Below are 5978 nucleotides of genomic sequence, written 5' to 3'. Positions count from 1 at the left end.
TTAAGAAGAAGAATAAGGTTGGAAACTTCTCACTACCGACTTCAAAATTTACTACATGGCTACAATGGTCAAAACAGCTTGGTACTGGTACAATGAAAGATACATAGATCAATGGAACAGAATCGAGAATCCAGAAAATAACCCATCTACATACAACCAACTGATTTTTGAGAAAACACCTAAACACATCACATGGGGAGGTGAGAGGCTCTTCAACAGATGGTGCTGGCAGAACTGGAAAATGATATGCAAAAGATTGAAACAAGACCTTCAGCTCACCCTTATACAAAAACCAACTCAACATGGATTAAAGACCTAAATGTGAATCCCAAAATTATGAAGGCCATCAATGACAAAATCAGGACAAATGTGAGAGCACTAATTCAGGGAATACACAGACTACAAAACATTTTGAAAACCACAGAAACAAAAGTAGACAAAATAGATGAGTGGGACATACTAAAAATCAAAAACTTATGTGCATCAAAAGACTTCACCAGAAGAGTTAACCCACAAATTGGGAAAAAATATTTTGTAATAACACATTAGACAAGGGACTTGTTTCTAAAACAAGAAAAAGACAAATAACCCAATTAAAAAATGGACGCAGGACATGAACTGACACTTCACGAAGGAGGAGATCCAAGCAGCCAACAAACATATGAAGAAATGTTCACAATCACTAGACATTATTGTTGTTGTTGTTAAGTGCCTTAGAGTCCATTCCGACTCATAGCAACACTGTATAGGGTTTCCGAGGCTGTAAATCTTTGAGGCACTAGACATTGGAGAGATGCAAATCAAAGCAATAATGAAATATCATCTCATACTAGCAGTAACAGCAAAGATCAAAAAAGGAGAGAACAATAAATGCTGGTGGGGATGTGGAGAGACTGGGACACTCCTGCATTGTTGGTGAGACTGCAAAATGATCCAACCTCTCTGCAAAGCAATATGGCACTTCCTCAGAAGGTTGGAAATAGAAATATCTTATGACCCATCTTTTCCTCTACTTGGTATTTACCCTCAAGAAATATGAGCCATAACAAGAGTAGATATATGCACACAAATGTTCATAGCAGCACTATTTACAATAGCAAAAAGATGGAGACAGACTAAGTACCCATCAACTGAAGAATGGATACACAAAGTGTGGTACATACACACAATGGACTGTTATGCTACCCTGAACAATAACAAGGAGGCTGCAAGCTACCACATAACATGGATGAACCTTGAGGACATTACGTTGAGTGAAATCAGTCAGTCACAAAAGGAATAATACTGCATAGGACCACTACTGTAAAAGACTAATCAAAAGAATCCATACTAAAGGGGGCAGGGGGGGGAGATTCTTTGCTGGCTACTGGGATGTTTGGGGAGGGGAAGGTGGAACACAGGATAGGGATTAGACACAGGATAGTTTGGTTGCTAGGGAGGGGGGCAATAAACAAGAAGGGTGAGGGGAATGGAAGAACAAAGCAGATGGGAGAACAATTAGGCAGGTTTGCCTGGGCTAAGTGGGGCAGAGGTAGGTAATGATGTATGCACAACCTTGGAACAACAGGGCTCTGGGATACAGGGATTGAGACATGGTTGGAATGGGGAGATGGGGAGAAATAATGTTAAAATGCTTGCCTGTCTTATGAATCTTGGTTTCGCTGGGATACCATTATAAAGTAGACACTTGAGGGGGAGAGAAGGGAATAGCCAGAAATATCACCATAGAAAGCTTCTAAGTCCATCTTCTGCCTATAACTGATTCATATACCTAAAATGGGGTTACAACACAGCTTCCTGGGGAGCCTCTGCATTACATAAGAACATAAGTGAAATCCTGAACAGCATCCAGAATCTTCAGAGGAGGGAAATTTCCACTTGAAAGGACAAGCCGACCAGCCTGAAGCAGCTAGAACAGAAGATACTTCTTGAAAGAAGGACCAACAGGAAAAATACAAAACCGTATAGGCAGACAGACCGATTACTACAAGAACAAGCAAGTTGCTCAACCAGGAGACATCAAGGCAAGTGGTCGGGTCCCCTCAGAGCAAAACCTCTTCCAAAACTAAGACTCCATGGGAATACACTCTCTGATTGGTGTCACCAATGAGGGGAAGTGAGGGAAAAATAGCAATGAAGCTGCGATCTAACCCCTACAACGTTCAATAGACTCTAGTGAAGCTGGGTGGAGACCTGGTTGGCCAGCAGTGTGACAAGACCTGGGGGCTCTTAACATAGCCACAGAGGACTAGAGTGGAGAGTGAAGCCCAGCTGATAAGAAGAGCAGGCATATGCACAAGAACACCCACACTTGCAGATAATACCCTCTTGACCTGGTTTCAATGACTGGATGATCAGAGCTCAACTAGAAGAAAAAAGAAGAGGTAAAATCTTCAATTTGATAAACTTGACCGATACCTATGGATGCAGTAACTCAAAAGAGGGAACAAATCTTTTCAGCAAGGATAATTCCCACCCCTTCCATACACAGAGTAGACAGGGATGGGCAACTTGGGCATTGGCTACCCAAAATAGGGGGAGCTTCAAATGCAAAAGTGACTGGCTTACAAACTTTCAACAGGGAATCTATATCCAGACAGTGTGAAGGAAGGTAGAATCTCCACTGAATAGTATCCAGTTTGTCTAGGCAGGGCTGGTGAAAGGAAATGCGGATAGGTCTCTTGTGATACAATAGTGAATAACTGTTATCAGGACTGATTGTGAGGGCTGGAAATGTAAAGGTAGACGTTTTGTAGCAAGAAGGGGAGTGATTAACTTTGCAGTCTAAGTGTGGAGGTTTCTGGGACCATCAAAGGAGAAGAGTAGAGAGAGAGACCCTACCCAGGGAAGCAGTGATGCCAGAGATGTAAGCAGAGATGATGACATGGAGAGATGGAGCGGCTGGGGGCTTTAGACCCAGAGAGGGAGAGGGGTTTGCAGGGTATACCCTGTGGTTGGTTGATGATGCATGGAGGGGACTGTAACCATGGCAATGAAACAATATATATGATAGGATGAATGTAAAACTAATGTTCTCCCATGTAAACTATCACATAAGTCACAAGAAAACATTAAAAAAAAAAAAAAAAAAGCCAGAAAAAGAAAAATAGATAATCGTTCACTATTTTAGGGCATGTGCAATGCATGTCAACAAAGCTATATAAAAGTGAAAATACTTTCCAAAAATAATTTCCACAAGCATTCAAATCACTCCCAACTTTCTTTTTTTTTTCCCCCTTTGTAGAATCTTCTCCTTTAAGTTGGTCTAACTATTGCCAGAACACAAGAACTTACCTTCCCTAACTTTGGCTCATTTTTAAACTCTGCACAATATGCAAACTAAGGGTAACGTCTCTGACACCCCACCCCACCCCCATCTAAAATCCCAAGGAAAGCTAGAGGAGTTGGTAAAATGCTTAAATGCAGGTGTGATAAGTGCCCCCAAGTCACTGGCCATTCCCGGGCAGCCAACACCCCATAGCACCGACCCTGCTCGGCCCAGCCTCTCCCGCCCATCAAGCAATCCCCGCCCGGCATGCAGAAATGAGGAGCGCTGCGAAGGATGGAAGCGGCACACGGCAGGATCGGGGTTATGAAGACATTGGAGACAGCAGCATTTGCCACTGCCGCCCGTGCTCCGTCGCCCCACCCCCTACCGAGGCCTGGTCAGGGCCAGGCTCTGGTCCTCAACCTCACAGCGCCTCTGACCTCTCCGGGATCCCGGGCTGCTACTGCCGCCACTGCTGCCAGCACTCGTGCTGCCGCTGCCGCTGCTACTACTGCTGCCCTCCTTGGCACTCTTGCGCTGGGTCATAGCCGTACCGCAGGAAGAACCAGAGAGCGGGAGAATAGTCCACCTAAATACGCAGGCCAAGACGCCTGCAGAAGATGCGCCAGTGCCTGGGCGACTCCCGCAGCTGCTCCGGGGGCTTTCACCGCGCACAGGCTGCGCGCGCGTGCACGCGTGCGTCCAGCATGGGACTACCTCCAAGACAAAAACGAGCACTTCGAAGGCCCCTTAGGCCCTAATCCTTCCCGCTTCGCCCCGCCTGCGACCCGCCCACAGAAGGCTAAGTCAGCGTAAGCGTGAACCAATCGAAAGGGCCACGCTTCCCCACGCCCTGAATAGTTGGAGCCGCTGTGGCTCCGCACAGTCTGTTTGCATGCGAGTCTCTTTTGACTTTCCAATCTATCCTTGCGCTTTGGAACGTGGCAAACGTGGAAGCCGATAGGGCTCTCGCGAGCATTGACAGGGACCAAGCACGATTGGAGTAGGCGGGGTAAAGCAGCCACGTGAGACGCGCCCAGGAGGAGCGCACCACCTTTTGATCTTTAGCTCATAGGAGTATTTGTGTAGACTTCTGGTAGTGTAGTGGTAACGCATTGGCCTGTGAACCGCAAAGTCAGCAGTTTGAAACTACCAGCTGTTCTGCGAGAGAAAGGTGAGGCTTTCTGCTCCCATAAAGTTTTACAGCCTCGGAAACCCTGTACAGGGTCATATACGTGTCCACACCTAGGAATGCAACTTCTCTCCTTGAGAAAGTGAGGTCTTTTCTTATCTGTATAGTAAAGTTTCTGAGATGGTAATATCAGGACGTGTTCAGTACATAATAGAGCTGTTTGATTTAAAAACAGGGTCTCATTTGTGCCATTAATATTTTCGATAAGTCTTGTTGTTAGTGCCATCAAGTGGGTTCCGACTCATAGCGACCCTGTGTTAAGTTTCCAATGAGCGGCTTGTGGGTTTAAACCATTGTGGTTAGCTGTCCAACACCACACCGGGCGCCACATCAGACCTAAGCATACAAATACAAATGTGATACAAAAGTTCATTTTCTTACTCAATGATGCGCTCTATCTGAAATCGCCCTAGGCTAATTGATGTCTGTAGCCATCTTTCCCTTTCCACAGTCCTATGCCCTGAAAACATGTCTGGGTTTACTAATCTACACCTATACTGGGTCTGGAGGACAAGGATCTTGCCCTCATCATCCTTGTATCACTATTAGCACAGTGCCTAGTGTGTAAGAGATTATCGACAACTGGCACATTTCTAAGAAATTTCTTAAGACTCTTTCTCAGTTCTTGAGCACCTCCTAAGTGTTTAGGAACCAGAATCGTTGGTTGCTGCGTGGCATCTGATTTTATTCCTCTTTTCCAATTCTGCCTCCTTCTCTCTAAATGGCTCAACTGTCACCATGTTGCCCAGAAGCTGTCAATGTTGTTGTAGTTACATGCTGTAGAGTTAGTTCTGACTCACAGCAACCCTGAATAGGGTTTGAAATGCCCATCTTGTGGTTAGCTGTTCAGTGTTCATCCTACAGCTCCACAGCCGTAAAATAATCAGTGGTCAAGATTGAGTGGTAATGGGGTTATTGTTGTTGTTAAGTACTGTCGAGTTGATTCTAACCCATAGCGACCCTGTATAGGATTTCTGAGGCTGTAAATCTTTACGCGAGCAGAAAGCTTCAGCTTTCTCCCAGGGAGCCGCTGCTAGTTTCCAACTGTTGACTTTGAGATTAGCAGCCCAATTGTAACCATTGGTGGGGTGGAGGTAGGAAAGCTCACAGAATTTTTACTGAGCAGCTCTTTCCGTTTTTGTCTTCTAGGATCTCCTGCTTTTTCCCATCCAAGCCCCTATCTATCCCCCTATTGAGCAGACATTATTTGTCACAATGAGGTAGGCTGAGCTAAAAGACAAAATGGAGTCCTGGTGTGGTGCTGTGGGTTAATGCACCAGACTGCAAAGCTGTTTGAACTGCAAGGTCGGTAGTTCAGGCTCACCAGCTGCTCCACGGAAACCCTATACAAGGTCACTATGGGTTGGAACTGACTCGATGGCACTTAACAACAACAACTTAAAAATAATTATGAGTGCTAACATGCAAAATCAATATTCTAAGTGCTCAAGGAACTTTAACTCTTAAATTCTCACAAAACCTTATTATTGTGTTCATTGTCTTCCTTTGGTCCATTTT

Source organism: Chrysochloris asiatica, unplaced genomic scaffold (genome assembly GCF_000296735.1).
Source record: "Chrysochloris asiatica unplaced genomic scaffold, ChrAsi1.0 scaffold00596, whole genome shotgun sequence".
Classification (NCBI taxonomy): domain Eukaryota; kingdom Metazoa; phylum Chordata; class Mammalia; order Afrosoricida; family Chrysochloridae; genus Chrysochloris; species Chrysochloris asiatica.
Note: the sequence above shows the minus strand (reverse complement) of the source record.